Source organism: Bufo bufo, chromosome 2 (genome assembly GCF_905171765.1).
Source record: "Bufo bufo chromosome 2, aBufBuf1.1, whole genome shotgun sequence".
NCBI lineage: Eukaryota > Metazoa > Chordata > Amphibia > Anura > Bufonidae > Bufo > Bufo bufo.
The window spans coordinates 30,169,030-30,187,673 of NC_053390.1; the positions used below are offsets into that span (position 1 = coordinate 30,169,030).

General features: G+C 44.6%; 1 long non-coding RNA gene across 1 annotated transcript; it reads left to right on the forward strand.

The window, feature by feature from the left end:
* The first annotated feature begins 2,890 nt into the window (after window positions 1-2,890).
* On the forward strand, window positions 2,891-17,536 carry LOC120992086. Its single transcript, XR_005776920.1, has 3 exons — window positions 2,891-2,956; window positions 3,362-3,486; window positions 17,491-17,536. It is a non-coding gene; the product is annotated as an uncharacterized LOC120992086 (long non-coding RNA).
* The last annotated feature ends 1,108 nt before the right edge of the window (window positions 17,537-18,644 follow it).

Here is an 18,644-nt window from a genome sequence, read left to right on the forward strand (position 1 = left end):
CAGAGACTTAATCCTCGACAAGCTAGATGGTCCCTGTTCTTTGCCCATTTTGATTTTGTTCTTTACTTTTGTGCTGCAGATAAGAACATCAAAGCAGATGCTCTCTCAAGATCCTTTGATTCTACCGACCAGGAGGAGGAGCCCCTATATTTAATCAATCCCGCTAAAATCTCGGCCTGTCCTGTCAAGCTATCCGAGATTCCTTCTGGAAAGACCTTTGTTGCAGAGTCTCTTAGAAAGCAGGTCTTACTATGGGGTCATTTATCTAAAGTGGTGGGTCATGCCGGTCAGCGAAAGACCTTCAGGTTCATTGTACAGCGGTACTGGTGGCCGTCCATGCGACAAGACATCCAAGAATTTGTCACTGCTTGTCCGTCCTGTGCACATAATAAGACTTCCAAACAACGTCCAGCTGGCCTTCTGCTTCTTGTTCCTGAGGTTCCCTGGCAACAAATAGCCATGGACTTTATTAGGGATCTACCCACTTCCTCTGGTTGTTCTGTGATTTGGGTAGTGGTAGACCGCTTCTCTAAAATGGAGCATTTCGTTCCTCTACCTGGACTCCCTTCTGCTCCCCAACTAGCCAAAAAATATATTTCCGTCTCCATGGCTTCCCAGAAAACCAAGTGAACATCAATGCCCCTCTTCTTCTAAATAATTTTTTGTCTAGAGCCAGGCTTCAGGAGAGGGAGTGTAAGAGGAAGGGGGTGGTTACTGTTAGCCCAGCGGTCTGTACCGGCGCTGCTGCCCCTACCCACGGGCACGGGTGCCGGGCTCCCTCTTTCTCTCCTGCTGCCATGTGCCATGCTGACAAGCGCTGGCAGCTTAACTGTTGTATCTATGCTCCATGCCAGAGTTTACTTTCTGCTGGAGACCTGTAGTGTTGTTAGGGCTTGTATGGATGTGTGTCTCCTCACTTGTGAGGCAGCACGTACACACCCTCTGTCTCACCAGCCTATGGCTCGATTGCAGGAAGTATTCAAAGGCGCTTCCTACCCCAGGAACATGCCTGAGCAACTCATGGTCACTAGCTTGTCTAGTTCTGCTTTGCTGTCTATCGGATTTTGTCTGTTTGCCACCTGTCTCTCACTTCGTTTTCAGACCTTGCTTATTTGCCGCCTGCCTCTGACCTTGGACTTCATTTACAGACCTTGCTTGATCGCTGCCTGCCCTGATCCTGGACTTCCTAACCACGTACTTCCCCTCGGTGCTTGCACCGGTATCTATGACTCCCTGGTCAGCTGCCACTGACTCGGGGACTGCTCTGAAGCGACACATAACTACTACCCTAACGGCCCAAGTCTATCCTCACCATCAGAGGCTCTAGTGAAGACCAGGTAGTTGCTTAGTATCACCCCTCCAGGGTATAACCAGTCAGAGGCGCAGCGTCTCATTATTAGCTAGAAAGTCTAAAAAGTCTCTCAGTATTCATTAAATGAAGAGGATATATATCACAACAACCATATAAAATGCAGTTACACAGTGTTAAACAGTGCAAGTTAACCCTTTAAAGTGCAATAAAGTAAAGAGTTGATGACTTTGCATAGAGGAAACCGGGGATAATGTCCACAAACATCCAGACCACAAAGTTCCTCTGCTGGAGGCCTCTACCAACAGGTGTGTGATACTCCACCCAACAGCTGGTGCCAGGTGGCCTCCTCCCGAAGAATAAAGCACAGTTTAATCAATGATCTGCAGATGGTATTTTTTCTAGGGAAGGGACAGCCTCCTCGCTCCAGCCGCCCTCCTGATGTCCAACCCATGTAGGTTTCCTGTAGCAGGGAATAGTAAGGCCTGAGTGTTACAAGTAGAGGATAGCCGTCCACCAGAGACCCCGGAACATTCCCATTAAATTACTTTCTTTTCAGCTTCAGATCAAGAAAACTTTTTTTCTGTAAAAAATAAAAAACACACAATTATTACACTGCTCCCCGAGCCAACAGTTTATTGCAGTTCTTTCTGATCTCAGCTATCAAAGCTACTGAAAACTCCCAGATCTCAGGCGGACGGGGAGAAGGGATCCGCCATCACACCTCTCTGGGAGATCTCGCTGAAGGCAGAGGCCGCCCCATATACCTGACAGCTGGCGGGAGGAGGCTGACCCTTCCCTCCAACAAATACCATCTGCAGAGCATAGATTCCTGCAAACTCTGCTGCACGGCTGTATTATAGAGATCCGTCCTTCCCGCTCCTCCGCCCCTCATGTCACATGACCATCATCATAACCCTTTCCTCACCTCTCCTCCTCTAGTCTCCACTGCTGAGCACCGCCCCTTGCACTGATCACATGCTGGTGACGTCACCCCAGGTCCTTCCCCACCTCTCCTCCTCTCCACTGCTGAGCACCGCCCCCTGCACTGATCACATGATGGTGACGTCATCACAGGTCCTTCCCCACCTCTCCTCCTCTCCACTGCTGAGCTCCGCCCCCTTGCACTGATCACATGATGGTTACGTCATCACAGGTCCTTCCCCCACTTCTCCTCCTCTCTACTGCTGAGCACCGCCCCTTGCACTGATCACATGATGGTGACATCATCACAGGTCCTTCCCCACCTGTCCTCCTCTCCACTGCTGAGCTCCGCCCCCTTGCACTGATCACATGATGGTGACGTCACCTGAGGTCCTTCCCCCACCTCTCCTCATCTCCACTGCTGAGCCCCACCCTCTGCACTGATCACATGACACTGACGTCATCACAGGTCCTTCCCCCACTTCTCCTCCTCTCCACTGCTGAGCACCGCCCCCTGCTCTGATCACATGATGGTGACGTCATCACAGGTCCTTCCTACCTCTCCTCCTCTCCACTGCTGAGCCCCACCCCCTGCACTGATCACATGACGGTGACGTCACCCCAGGTCCTTCAGCTCTGGCAGTGCAGCAGATACTGGGCAGGTCCTGGTCGGTAGTCAGGGCTCTTGTTCTCTCTGGTATCAGCCATTCCTCCAGCCTGCAGGTAAGATGAGCTGTGAGGAGACAGTGTGGTGGAGAGCTCAGACATGTCACCTCTGGAGATTCTCCTCCATTACACACAAGGAATCCTTCTCCGCTCCTCAGATTAGTATGATGGGGGGAGTAGTAGTGGGGATAGTGGGGGTTGTCATCATTCTGTGCCGGATGAGGGAATCTGCTCCGTAAGAATGAGGGAAACACTGCCAGGAGCTTAGATAAAGAGTGCACTGCCAGGAGCTTAGATACACACTGCACTGCCAGGAGTTTAGATACACAGGGATCTCAGAGTTTTTCCTGTCAGTACAGCTTTATGAGGGTCTGAGTTTTGCAGGATGAGTTGTACTTTTTCTCGGCCTCATTATCGGGGACATGGGACTCACTGATTAACCTTTTTTCCTTTTTTTTGGAGGCATCATGAAGAAAACCAGCAATACGAGCCTTCTCCTGAATAAGCCACCAAGGATGGACAGGAAGGAGATCAGCAGAAGAATATTAGACCTCACCTTGGAGATCATCTCCCTGCTGAGCGGAGAGGTAAACTTTTCTAGATTTCTCTCCTCTTTATTGTATTCTGTAACAAGTCAGACATCGGGAAGGAGAATCCATCATAGGAAGTGATAGGAAGAGTCCAGGGTCCTGGAGAACGGCCTCCAGACCTTCCAAGCGACGGAGAACCTGAAGATCAGCCCCCAGTATGGTGAGTGATGTATCATGTGACCAGTGACCAATAGTCACGTTGTAGGAGCCATGAGAAGGTAAGTAGGCACGTTGTACCCAGGAGGAAAGGGCTGCTGTGTGCTGCTAGTGGCGTTACAAATACATTGTTCAAAGCAGGATTTAAAATCCTAAGAACAATTCCTGTTCTCTGTTGTATCTGGGGTAATCGCTAGCAGGACTGGAGACTTTCTTCGGTGCACACTGTCATATGTTAAAGGTATACAGAACTGGAGCAGGAGGTCTGAATACCGCTGTGACAGGTGGGAGCATGCTGCCCATCTGAAAGTTCACATTAGAGTTCAGAATGAGAAAATTGGTAATCTGGAGAGGAGCATGCTGCTCATTGAGCAAGCATTCAGTGGAGTAGAAATGGCAGCTGGAGATAAGGGTCAGGAGTAGCAGGTAGGTAGCTGGGTCAACGTATACAGGGGGAGTAGAAAGGGATCCAAGAAAAGAGAGGCTGATACTATTACTGTGCATCTAAGCAAAATTGCCAAGTTGGGTAATGATACAAGGGTGTCAGTCCCAGAAATGGCAACCCTAGAGGATACTGCTCTAACAGCCAGGATGGAGGGAGGGGGTGCAAGTACAGGTGGGCCTGTACAGTTAGGACTTATAAGGGATTTTATTATCAGGACGGCGGATAGTATAACCGAATGGTTTGTCATCTCTTTCTCGTGCCAGGGTTCGGCATGTGGTGGAACAGGTGGATATGTTACTGGGAGGAACTGGTGATCAACTGTCTTAGTTCATGTTGAAACCAATGACAGAATACATGGAAAATGAGAGAGGGTCCTTAAGAATAATTTTGAAGAAGTAGGTTGCAAACTTAAGGGAAGGACCTGAAAGATGGTAATCTCTGGAATACTGCCTTTGCCATATGCAACACGGGAACCACAGCGGGTCCTCAGTGAGCTAAATGAATGGCTGAAGTCTGGGTGTAGGGCAGAAGGGTTTGGGCTCTTAGAGCACTGGGCCCACTTTTTATTTGGGTACAAACTGTATTCTATGTATAATATGCCCCCTATTGGAAGGGGGTCTGCTGTGCTGGGAGATATTTCCATAGAGATGTGAGGGTGAGACAGAAAATGAAGTGATAGATAGGTGACAGAGGGGTCAGAATATATTGGAGGGTGGAGAATCGATTATAGGGGATTATTAAGGCAGTGGACAGGGAGATCCACACTTTACAGACCACCAATAAAAACCATAACATGAATGTGGATCATTAAATAGTAACTTTAAATGTATGTTCACAAATCCAAATCTACATGCATCCTTACTACATGCGAGTAAGGACCTCTTTACAAAGCATTGGTGCAGCCTCATCCGGAATATGCAGTTCAGTTCTGGGCATCAGTTTATAGAAAGGATGCCCTGGAGCTGAAAAAGTACCAAAAAGAGCAACTAAACTGATAAGGGGTATGGAGGGTCTTAGTTATGAGGTGTCGGGGATATAAAGCAAATGGCTTTATTTAAAAGGATCAAAGAAAAAAATTCAAAGGCAGTTGATCCTCGAGGTGGACACACATAACACCTCAAAAGAGTTTGATCAGTTATTTAATTATATTGTGCAATCATAAAAACAAGGTACAGGCATCTATGCAAAAATATAAATGATTTATTATACTATAATTTAAAATACAGAGATTAATCAATGGGAAACTCAATCATCTGCAAAGATACACAGTGATATGCAGTACCCACACAAATACCAGCATCTACACAGTTCCTCTCTGACAGAAGAATATAATACAATCCGCCTCGACCACAATTTTTAGATATAAAAACTCAATAACGTTAATAAAAGATATGAATCCTTGCTCTGCACCCAACTATGACAAATCACGGATAATGGGGTAGCAATATAAATTATCAAGCCTGGTATTGACTATGGAATGAGATTATTCCAATCAGAGAGTTACCTCTGAAATAAATATTTAGGTCTTTTATTCAGATAATATATATATATACACTGCTCAAAAAAATAAAGGAAACACAAAAATAACACATCCTAGATCTGAATTAATTAAATATTCTTCTGAAATACTTTGTTCTTTACATAGTTGAATGTGCTGACAACAAAATCACACAAAAATTAAAAAATGGAAATCAAATTTTTTAACCCATGGAGGTCTGGATTTGGAGTCTCCCTCAAAATTAAAGTGGAAAAACACACTACAGGCTGATCCAACTTTGATGTAATGTCCTTAAAACAAGTCAAAATGAGGCTCAGTAGTGTGTGTGGCCTCCACGTGCCTGTATGACCTCCCTACAACGACTGTGCATGCTCCTGATGAGGTGGCGGACGGTCTCCTGAGGGATCTCCTCCCAGACCTGGACTAAAGCATCTGCCAACTCCTGGACAGTCTGTGGTGCAACGTGACGTTGGTGGATAGAGCGAGACATGATATCCCAGATGTGCTCAATTGGATTCAGGTCTGGGGAACGGGCGGGCCAGTCCATAGCATCAATGCCTTCGTCTTGCAGGAACTGCTGACACACTCCAGCCACATAAGGTCTAGCATTGTCTTGCATTAGGAGGAACCCAGGGCCAACCGCACTAGCATATGGTCTCACAAGGGGTCTGAGGATCTCATCTCGGTACCTAATGGCAGTCAGGCTACCTCTGGCGAGCACATGGAGGGCTGTGCGGCCCCCCAAAGAAATGCCACCCCACACCATTACTGACCCAATGCCAAACCGGTCATGCTGGAGGATGTTGCAGGCAGCAGAACGTTCTCCACGGCGTCTCCAGACTCTGTCACGTCTGTCACATGTGCTCAGTGTGAACCTGCTTTCATCTGTGAAGAGCACAGGGCGCCAGTGGCGAATTTGCCAATCTTGGTGTTTTCTGGCAAATGCCAAATGTCCTGCACGTTGTTGGGCTGTAAGCACAACCCACACCTGTGGACGTTGGGCCCTCATATCACCCTCATGGAGTCTGTTTCTGACCGTTTGAGCAGACACATGCACATTTGTGGCCTGCTGGAGGTCATTTTGCAGGGCTCTGGCAGTGCTCCTCCTGTTCCTCCTTGCACAAAGGCGGAGGTAGCAGTCCTGCTGCTGGGTTGTTGCCCTCCTACGACCTCCTCCACGTCTCCTGATATACTGGCCTGTCTCCTGGTAGTGCCTCCATGCTCTGGACACTACGCTGACAGACACAGCAAACCTTCTTGCCACAGCTCGCATTGATGTGCCATCCTGGATAAGCTGCACTACCTGAGCCACTTGTGTGGGTTGTAGACTCCATCTCATGCTACCACTAGAGTGAAAGCACCGGCAGCATTCAAAAGTGACCAAAACATCCGCCAGGAAGCATAGGAACTGAGAAGTGGTCAGGTCACCACTTGCAGAACCACTCCTTTATTGGGGGTGTCTTGCTAATTGCCTATAATTTCCACCTGTTGTCTATCCCATTTGCACAACAGCATGTGAAATTGATTGTCACTCAGTGTTGCTTCCTAAGTGGACAGTTTGATTTCACAGAAGTGTGATTGACTTGGAGTTACATTGTGTTGTTTAAGTGTTCCCTTTATTTTTTTGAGCAGTGTATATATATAAAATTTTATTTTATTCAGTAATATGCATTGTTACTGAATAGTGACAATATTGATGTAGCACTTTTAACAACTATACATCCGCCAACATCAGGTAGTTTGCTAAATATCAGGCTGATTAATTTATATCAATACTAAACTAAATAGATTTATACATTACCGAGAATACAGATGATGTGCAGAGACAAAGGGAAGTTATCTCTAAGGTACGATCTGGTTATTAGGATCTTTCTCCTGGGTTTTCTTTGTTTCTCTGTGTTTTCTCTTTTTTCTTGTTGGTGGTGGTGGCGGTCCCTTTCCTCGTGTGTGTGTAACGGGGTGCCGAAGGCGCACTCGGTCTCCCATCAGCCGCAGACCTGCTGCTTAGCTTCGGGAGCGAGGATCTGTGTTTGACCTCGTTCCCAGGGCGGCTTTGCTAGCTGGGAGGCTCCCTGCTCCTAGGTCTGCCTTGAGCGCCGAGCTGATCACTCGATGCTCTACTGGTTGGTCTGTCGGTCATGTGACGCTGGCCACGTCACATGACCCTCACTCCCCACTATAAATACAGGCAGCCTGCTCTCCACAGGTTGCCTGTTAATTTAGGTTCCTGGCAGTTGTTGGATACCTGTGTACTTACCTGATCCTGTTCCCTGACGATCCTTTGCCTGCTCCCCCTGTCCTGCGCATCCTTCCTCGGGTAGTGACCACTGCGCTCCACCCTCACCCCTGGCCCTGCCTACTTGCCTCATGAGTTCTGATGACAGGGGTCAACTGGACGGCAGGCCCTAACTTAGGATATGTGCGGGAAGGATAGACAAGACAAATAACGGATAGTGAACGGACCGGGTCAAAACCAAGAGGACAACGCAGTACAGAGTGATAAGCAAAGAAAGGTCAGGAGAAGCCGGGGTCATAAATACCAGGAGAGTCGAGAAGTACCAAAGGAGTCCGCAAAGTATAGTCAGGTGGAAGCCGAGGTCAATATACCAGGAAGGATGCGCAGTACAGGAGGAGCAGGCAAAGGATCGTCAGGGAACAGGATCAGGTAAGTACACAGGTATCCAACAACTGCCAGGAACCTAAATTAACAGGCAACCTGTGGCCAGCAGGCTGCCTGTATTTATAGTGGGGAGGGTCATGTGACGTGGCCAGCATCACATGACCGACAGACCAACCAGTCGAGCACCGAGTGATCAGCTCGGCGCTCAAGGCAGACCTAGGAGCAGGGAGCCTCCCAGCTAGCAAAGCCGCCTGGGAACGAGGTCAAACACAGATCCTCACTCCCGTAGCTAAGCAGCAGGTCTGCGGCTGATGGGAGACCGAGTGCGCCTTCGGCACCCCATTACAGTGTGTGTGTGGTTTATGATCGCAAACTTATCAGTTAGACACACCTTCCTAGCTTGAAGTTTTCCAATCATTGTCGGCTAGGCGTGTACATATGATAAGGACTGTGATGTAATTGTATTACCCCAAATGCACTTCTGCTGTTGGTGTAATGTTACTTATTTACCCCTAGGTGACACTGTTACCTAAACTATTAGTATTTATCTAGTAAGGGTTAAATATCCAAATGTGACTTTATCTCACATTCTATACACATTACCTCTGGAACCTAAATCAAAGCTAGAGGGATTAATTCTGACACTTCTAGCAATCAAGCACAGACTCCTAGGCGTCCTTTGAATGTTTCTCACATGGTTAATTTATGGGACCGATAATAATATGAATGAGCCTTGTTTTCTCACAGAGATATATGTGCCTCCTCTGCTACACCAACAGTTGATTGATGGTTAGTTAAAATACCACATCTTTACAGATGCTTATTAACAAAGTCCATACCCAAACTGTCTTCATCATATAATAGGAATGTATGCATTCCTAAGAATATATATAAAGTACAGACCAAAAGTTTGGACACACCTTCTCATTCAAAGAGTTTTCTTTATTTTCATGACTATGAAGGCATCAAAACTATGAATTAACACATGTGGAATTATATACATAACAAACAAGTGTGAAACAACTGAAAATATGTAATATTCTAGGTTCTTCAAAGTAGCCACCTTTTGCTTTGATTACTGCTTTGCACACTCTTGGCATTCTCTTGATGAGCTTCAGGAGGTAGTCCCCTGAAATGGTCTTCCAACAGTCTTGAAGGAGTTCCCAGCGATGCTTAGCACTTGTTGGACCTTTTGCCTTCACTCTGTGGTCCAGCTCACCCCAAACCATCTCGATTGGGTTCAGGTCCGGTGACTGTGGAGTCCAGGTCATCTGGCGCAGCACCCCATCACTCTCCTTCATGGTCAAATAGCCCTTACTTTCAAAGTTTTCCCAATTTTTCGGCTGATTGACTGACCTTCATTTCTTAAAGTAATGATGGCCACTCGTTTTTCTTTACTTAGCTGCTTTTTTCTTGCCATAATACAAATTCTAACAGTCTATTCAGTAGGACTATCAGCTGTGTATCCACCTGACTTCTCCTCAACGCCACTGATGGCCCCAACCCCATTTATAAGGCAAGAAATCCCACTTATTAAACCTGACAGGGCACACCTGTGAAGTGAAAACCATTTCAGGGGACTACCTCTTGAAGCTCATCAAGAGAATGCCAAGAGTGTGCAAAGCAGTAATCAAAGCAAAAGGTGGCTACTTTGAAGAACCTAGAATATGACATATTTTCAGTTGTTTCACACTTGTTTGTTATGTATATAATTCCACATGTGTTAATTCATCGTTTCTGATGCCTTCAGTGTGAATCTACAATTTTCATAGTCAGGAAAATAAAGAAAACTCTTTGAATGAGAAGGTGTGTCCAAACTTTTGGTCTGTACTGTATATATATGATAACAGATACATAAACGTCCTTAACCCTTTGGCTACCAGTGCCGTACATGTATGGCGCTGGTAGCGCTGTGCAAGCATGATGCCCGCTCGCACGTGCAAGTCTCTGCTGTTTCAAACAGCAATGCAATAATGCAGATCGTCGTAATTAAATGCTTTAGATGCCGTAATCAAGTGAGATCACGGCACCTGAATGCGCAAAAGCTTAGTACTGAAGCCCCGTGCGGCCAATCAGGACTTCAGTACATGCGCTGAATGCTTCGAGTCTCTATGAAGAAATTTAGAGCATTAATGCTGCAATTCTTATTTTGGCCACCAGATGGCAGGCCAATATAAGAAATGAGCAAAATGCTAAGAAATTGTCATTTTTTTATCCATTATAGGTCAAAATGAAAAATTTAAAACATCATTTATAAGGTCTTTTATGAGCCTTAAAATGATTATAAAAAATAAAAATAAAAGTTTAAATCACCCCCATTCCGTATAAAAAAAAAATAAAAAATAAATAACAATAAATATAAACATCCTGGGTATCACTGCGACCGAAAATGCCAATAATATTAAAATCTAAAAAAATAAATCCAATACGGCGAATGGTGTAACGGAAAAAAGTGTCAAAATGGCCGATTTGCCATTTTTTGATTGCTTCTCTTACCCCAAAAAATGAAATAAAATGTGATCCAAAAGTCATGCACACTTCAAAATAGTATCAATAAAAACTACGAATTGTCCCGCAAGAAATGAGCCTCTAAACAGCTCAGTAGACATAAGAATAAAAAAGTTATGGGGGTCAGAATATGGTCATGTAAAAAAAAAAAAAAAACTCTCAAAGTTTAAATGTATTTTTACACTATTTACACATAAAAAACCTATACATATGGGGTATCGTTGTAATTGTACTGACACAGAGAATGAACGGCATAGGTCAGTTTGGCCGTAAACAATACGCCGTGGGAACAAAACCTGCAAAACATCGGAGGGATTGCGTTTTTTTTCCATTTCCACCCTATTTGTAATTTTTCTCTAACTTCCCACTGCCATAATTTATGATGGCATTAGAAAGTAAAACTTGTCCTGCAAAAAAATAAGCCCTCATTCAGCTATGTGACTGGAAATATAAAAAAGTTATGGCTCACGGAAAATAGGGAAGAAAAATGAAAACGCAAAAATGAAAAAATAAATAAAACTAACTCCGGTGTCCAAAGGGTTAATAATACGTAACAATATAAAACGATACATATGTCTTATTAATTTTCTTATAACCAAAAAAAGAACAAAACTATTAACCCCATAAAAAATGAGGAGAACACTCATATAAAATATATGAAATTTATTAAGACATGAAATAAACATACAGTAACACAAGGCACAAGGTACTGGGAGGATGGGGCGCCCCGTGTAACGGAGCAACAAACCCTCACAAATACCGTACTGACAGGGGAACGTGCCAAGAATACCGGCTGCTGAATCACATAAACATGGGTGAGATGTAACCTCACCCAGAGTAACATATAGCTGCATGCATCTCACAGATGTACCAAATATCCCCAATTATGCACGCCATAGCTGCCAGCCTCAAGAGCGTCCGGGGCCCGCCCTAAATATGGAGCAGGATGCCCGGTAGCAATGACATAGCAGTAAAAGCGTGCATGAAAGGTAACCAAATAGACGAACAAAATGAGAATACTATGAGATGCATAAGTTACCCATGACGTGTGAAGGCACCAAGTGTCTAAGCAGAGCTGCACCTTGACACGCGTTTCGCCTGGAAAAGGCTTCGTCAGGAGGTAAGGAATACACACCGGTGTCCACCTTATATAGTGAGATCCACATCCGGCATTGTTGTTGTGCATACGCCCAGTGATTGGGGATCTGACATCATAGGAGCGCGCCACCGTTCACCCGATGTTGACGTGCAACACGCCCAGCGCGCCGCACGACCAAGGTAGGAGGAGAGGGTCACGCAGATACATACGTAGCCCAACCCACTCCAGCCCGGCCGCACGGCAACGGAGTGCGCGTCACTCGGTTCCCACGGAGACCAGAAAAAGGAGCGCCCCCACGATATCGCACCCCAGCGCACCAGTGCGATGCGCAAATGCCGGGTATAGATAGTATATTGTTCATGGAGAGCACGTATGGGATAGATACCATGATATTTTCACAACAATGGAGCAAAACAATACTGTATTCATGTAGGCTCATGTAACAATCTGCACAACAGTAGGATTAATCCAATACATACTAAAAACAATAACACAGTATTGCAAGAAAATTCAATACATGTACACTTTGTGATACAATACAAATACTCATATTCCAATGTGACTACAGCAGACAATTAGGTATATATAAAAATATATAGCAAATATCTGAAAAAATTATGAATTTGCATAAGAAAAAAAAATATATATATTCATACATTTCATAAAACAGTGCCAATTAATCGGCAGACCATGATGAATCAATATGTGTAAAAAGTGCCAAGTACATATAATAAAGCGCTACGTGTTACAATATGCATAGATATTAATACATAATGACCAGAATAGTATAAAGCCATATTGATAGTGTATATACAGTATAGACCAAAAGTTTGGACACACCTTCTCATTCAAAGAGTTTTCTTTATTTTCATGACTATGAAGGCATCAAAACTATGAATTAACACATGTGGAATTATATACATAACAAACAAGTGTGAAACAACTGAAAATATGTCATATTCTAGGTTCTTCAAAGTAGCCACCTTTTGCTTTGATTACTGCTTTGCACACTCTTGGCATTCTCTTGATGAGCTTCAAGAGGTAGTCCCCTGAAATGGTCTTCCAACAGTCTTGAAGGAGTTCCCAGAGATGCTTAGCACTTGTTGGACCTTTTGCCTTCACTCTGTGGTCCAGCTCACCCCAAACCATCTCGATTGGGTTTAGGTCCGGTGACTGTGGAGGCCAGGTCATCTGGCGCAGCACCCCATCACTCTCCTTCATGGTCAAATAGCCCTTACTTTCAAAGTTTTCCCAATTTTTCGGCTGACTGACTGACCTTCATTTCTTAAAGTAATGATGGCCACTCGTTTTTCTTTACTTAGCTGCTTTTTTCTTGCCATAATAAGAATTCTAACAGTCTATTCAGTAGGACTATTAGCTGTGTACCCACCTGACTTCTCCTCAACGCAACTGATGGTGCCAACCCCATTTATAAGGCAAGAAATCCCACTTATTAAACCTGACAGGGCACACCTGTGAAGTGAAAACCATTTCAGGGGACTACCTCTTGAAGCTCATCAAGAGAATGCCAAGAGTGTGCAAAGCAGTAATCAAAGCAAAAGGTGGCTACTTTGAAGAACCTAGAATATGACACATTTTCAGTTGTTTCACACTTGTTTGTTATGTATATAATTCCACATGTGTTAATTCATAGTTTTGATGCCTTTAGTGTGAATCTACAATTTTCATAGTCATGAAAATAAAGAAAACTCTTTGAATGAGAAGGTGTGTCCAAACTTTTGGTCTGTACTGTATATGCAGAAAATATGCAAAAATATATATATAAAAAAGAGGGTGATAAACATTTACCAAAACCATATACTAAAGTGCAAATGTGCAATATAGACAACGACACTGAGTGTTTGACCAAACAACTACCCACCCATATAAAGTGCTAAATACATGAACATTCATAGGTACAATCATCAGTAGTGCATCCTAAAGTCACCGCAGTATGCCAACATGATATGCAGACTGAAAGGATATCACATACAGTATGTATAGGTACTAAAATAATACTGGTAAGTTCCTATTGTTCCATTGTTAATATTTGTATCCAGAATCCAGATCTCCTATATTTCATAGTTGGATCTCAAAATGTCACAGCTGATTTAGATGTACTATAAAAAAGACAAATTGACATACAGTAAATATAATACATAGGGACAACAAAAATAAAAACATTGATTTTCTTATCCAAAACTAACGTTGATTATAAGCGTATATAGATATCACAGATTTTCTGCTTCATTAATAAACACCAAACTGTAGAGGTAATTAGCACCAGCTGCGTCTAGAGACCATCCTTATCTCCTGTCATAAATCCATAAGGAGACAAGAAGGCCTCTGTTCAGACTGATACATCCATGAGAAGAAATCTTATTAACAGTGACCTTTCCATGAACTTCTCTCGGCCATCTTTAAAATACATACATATAACAATATGGCCTCTTATAGGTATTTATAATCAAATCCACTATAACTAGGATACTTAGATAAATGTTTTATACACTTATGAAAAAGCACAACAGAGGAAAGATTTGAAAAAATTAATTTTTTATAGTCTTGCATAGGCGTCTAAGACGGGACATGATTAACCTATATGTATAAATAAATGTGCCACAAGCCAGGCACTCCCATTCTCTGCTCTGAGGACCTGAGGATGGGAGTGGTAGTGATTCTGGCTGCAACAGTTGTTCACAATGGCAGTTCTCACAGTGATGCTCCCTGGGGTCACGGCAGTGATAGGAGGGCGCACCCTTTGTTCCCTCAGGTCACACCCTGAGGTTGGGAGTCCTGCTTGATGGTAGTTGGGGTCCTCTTGCTATTGTGAGTTTGATGTGGGTGCATGACAGGAGATGTAGGTGCAGTGGCCGGCGAATGGTGCTGGAATCAGTACCCGGGCCAGTTGTAGAAAATAAACAAGTCTCTCATTACTGAATTGCAAAATGAGGGTTGCAGTGCATCCAACGGCAGGGCCGGTACAAGGCAGGGGCCGAAGGAGCGGGTGCCCTGGGCGCTACCATTTGCGGACAGGAGGGGGGCGCAGGTGAAGTGCCAGCAGCAGTGGCGTCGCCAGGGGGGGGCCAGAGGGGGCCACGGCCCCCCCTACATCATGCTGTGCCCCCCCATGTGCCCCCCCAACTAAAATGACCCCCCCCCCCCAAGTGAGCAGCCGCCGCCGGGCACAGGGAGATGAGCGCTTCCATTGCGCTCATCTCCATTGTAATTGTCTGTGCCAGCGGAGGTGCAGGGGAGGGAGAGGCGTGTCCCTTCCCTTTCCTCTGATAGGCTGCAGGCAGGCACCGAAGTGGAGGAGAGGCCCCGCCCCCTAATTACTCCTGTTTACCTTTCTAAAGCTAAAGGACCTTTGATGATGTCATCACAGGTCCTGTAAGGGAACTGCACAGTGTAAAGTGTAGTTCCCAGGTTAGAACAGTGCATCTGCCAGGACCTGTGATGACATCATCTTCAACATCACAGGTCCTGCAGAATCTAGCAAAGGAACTGCACCAAAAATGGTGTAGTTCCTAGGTTTCAAAGGTATATCTGCCAGGACCTGTGATGACATCATCACAGGTCCTTCAACCCCTAACAGCAAGTATTAAAAGTTCACAAGCAGCTCTGTATTGATCCATACAGACTGGAATGGAGAGGTAAGAGGAGGTCCTCCACTTTTCATCATTTTCCCCCCCCCCCCTCCCCCTCCATGCCCTGTTTTTACTCATTGCTCACTCATGTATACTACTTCAGACAGTTACCACTACCTCATGTACCTCACAGTGACTATAATGCATAACTGACCACATATTTCTATAAACACTGCATCTACAGTATTATACCTTCTATGTGTCACATCAATACACTGCTCTGTATATATATATATATATATATATACACACATACATGCACACACTGCATATATTACACAGTATTATACATGCAATATGTACAGATATATAGTATATACCGCAGTGCACTGATATGTGAGGTATGAGGTATAATAGATGCTGTGTGTACAGATATCAGTACACTTCTGTATATACTATATATGTGAGGTACGAGGTATAATAGATGCAGTGTGTACAGATATATAGTATATACAGCAGTGTACTGATATGTGAGGTACGAGGTGTCAATACACTGCTGTATTTACTATATATCTGTACACACTGCATCTATTATACCTCGTACCTCACATATTACACTACTGTATATACTGTATACACTGCATATATTATACCCCGTACCTCACATATCAGTACACTGCTGTATATACTATATACCTGTACACACTGCATCTATTATACCCTGTACCTCACATATCAGAACACTAGGGAATATACTATATACCTGTACACACTGCATCTATTATACCGCGTACCTCACATAACTGTACACTGCTGTATATAATATACATCTGCATCTATTATACCTCTTTTGTGTGCCAGGGCTGTTTTGTAATCCCATTCCGGCCCTGATGGCATAAATTATAAAACGCAGCAGCAAGAATAGTTCATGGAACAAAGGGAGGGGCTATAAAAGGGGAATGGGGGCCCAATTTAGATTCCTGCTATGGGGCCCAGTGATTTTTATGTACGCCCCTGGCTGCAGGCACTAGGCCGGCAGCCTATCAGAGGCCGGCGCAATGACGTCATCGTGCCGCCTGAGCCTTACATTACAGCGTGGGACACAGGAAGAGGCTGCATCGCATCGCTGACACTTAGGTAAGTATAAGTGTTTTTTTTTTTTGTTTTTTTTTACAATAGTGTTACTGGCACATTGGGGGGGCTTATTACAAAACTGGCACATGATGATGGGGGGGACTTTATACTGGCACATGATGATGGGGGGGAACTTTATAGTGTCTGTGACTTTCAAAGTCCCACAGTCCTTTGTTCTATTGCTTTAAGTATATTCTTGTTTTGAAACAACATTGATTTTTTCTTAAAAACGGGGGGCGCGCAGTTTGCCATCTTCGCCCTGGGCACCAAATGGCCTTGTCCCAGCCCTGTCCAACGGTACCAAACAAAGTTCCCAACAATATGTAAAGCCTCATTCACACGTCAGGGTTCGGTCAGTTATTGTGAGCCAAAACCAGGTGCAGCTCTAAATACAGAACAGGCGCAGATATTTCCCTTATACCTTATGTCTGTGGAGGCTCCAATCCTGGTTTTAGCTCACAATCACTGATGGAAATCACTGACCAAACACTGACGTGTGAATGAGGCTTATCTGTGTAAACTGTGTAGAAGTCTGGTTCTCACTCCTCTTTCCTAAAATTCAGTTCTCAACCCATCCCTTGGTTGAACTTCAGGGACTTATGCTGTTTTTTAACCATACTAGCTATGTAACTAGTTGACCAGCTATATAGACATCTAGAAGATGACAATAGGAGGAAAGCCGATGGCTACCTTAATAATCAGTCATACTGCCTGGTTGGGTTGATCCTGCTAATTAAATTCACTTCCTGTGTTCCTGAGAACAAAGACGTTTATTCTTTATGCAAACGAGGTCTTCAGTGCACAGAGGGGCAGAAATACTGCACTCGATTTTCACAAGACAGGTATCATTTTAGTTAGCAGGGTCATCCCTACCAGCCAGTATACCTGGAGTAGTAGTATTGAGACTGCTGACAGATCTTCTGTAAGGATTGTTTCCCTCTTCATCCACAGGAGTACACAATAGTGAAGAAGACATCGGGGGACTGTGTGACTCCCATCATCCATGTCCAGGAGTCAGGAGGGCGGAGCAGGACCCCTCACCCCATCACAGAGCCTCCCCCTCACCTCCTGATACATGAGCAGAAGATCCTAGAACTCACCCACAAGATGATGGAGCTGCTGACTGGAGAGGTGACACTGCTGGGAATGCTGGGAAATTCTCCAGTTTAAGCACTGGAGGGGTCTGAGTGATGACGGTGTCATTGTGTTGTCAGGTTCCTATAAGGTGTCAGGATGTCACTGTCTATTTCTCCATGGAGGAGTGGGAGTATATAGAAGGACACAAGGATCTGTACAAGGAGGCCATGATGGAGGAGCACCAGCCTCTTATATCACAAGGTAAGAGCCGTCATGTGCAGTGTATACACGTGTGTGCAGTGACATGTAATGGAGGAGCACCAGCCTCTTATATCACAAGGTAAGAGCCACCATGTGCAGTGTATACACGTGTGTGCAGTGATATGTAATGGAGGAGCACCAGCCTCTTATATCACAAGGTAAGAGCCACCATGTGCAGTGTATACACGTGTGTGCAGTGACATGTAATGGAGGAGCACCAGCCTCTTATATCACAAGGTAAGAGCCGTCATGTGCAGTGTATACACGTGTGTGTAGTGACATGTAATGGAGGAGCACCAGTCTCTTATATCACAAGGTAAGAGCCGTCATGTGCAGTGTATACACGTGTGTGCAGTGAATATGTGTCACGGATGGTGTTGCAGAAAACTATAAGTCACAAATAAAGATCCGACTGACTTGATCCCAAACTAAGGAACATATGGGTGAGCCCTATAAAAGCCATAGAGCTCTCCCTGACTGCTCAGCCCATGCAAAGATTTTTATGATGGAAAATTGCATGTCCTCGTACCTAGGCTGTGTGACACCTGAAAACCCTATAATAGTGAGGGGACACGACCACCGGCTCCCTGCACTTAATACGGAGGGAGTCAGGGTCACCTAGAATCAAGCCAACAGGAAAACACAAATAAAGGAATAGACTTATCTGATGAACCAGGAGTTGCAGCATCTAGCAGTGAGCACAATCCAGGAAGTAGTATAAACCGCAAAGTGAGGCAGTATGGGAGGGGATATAAAGGGATGCAATC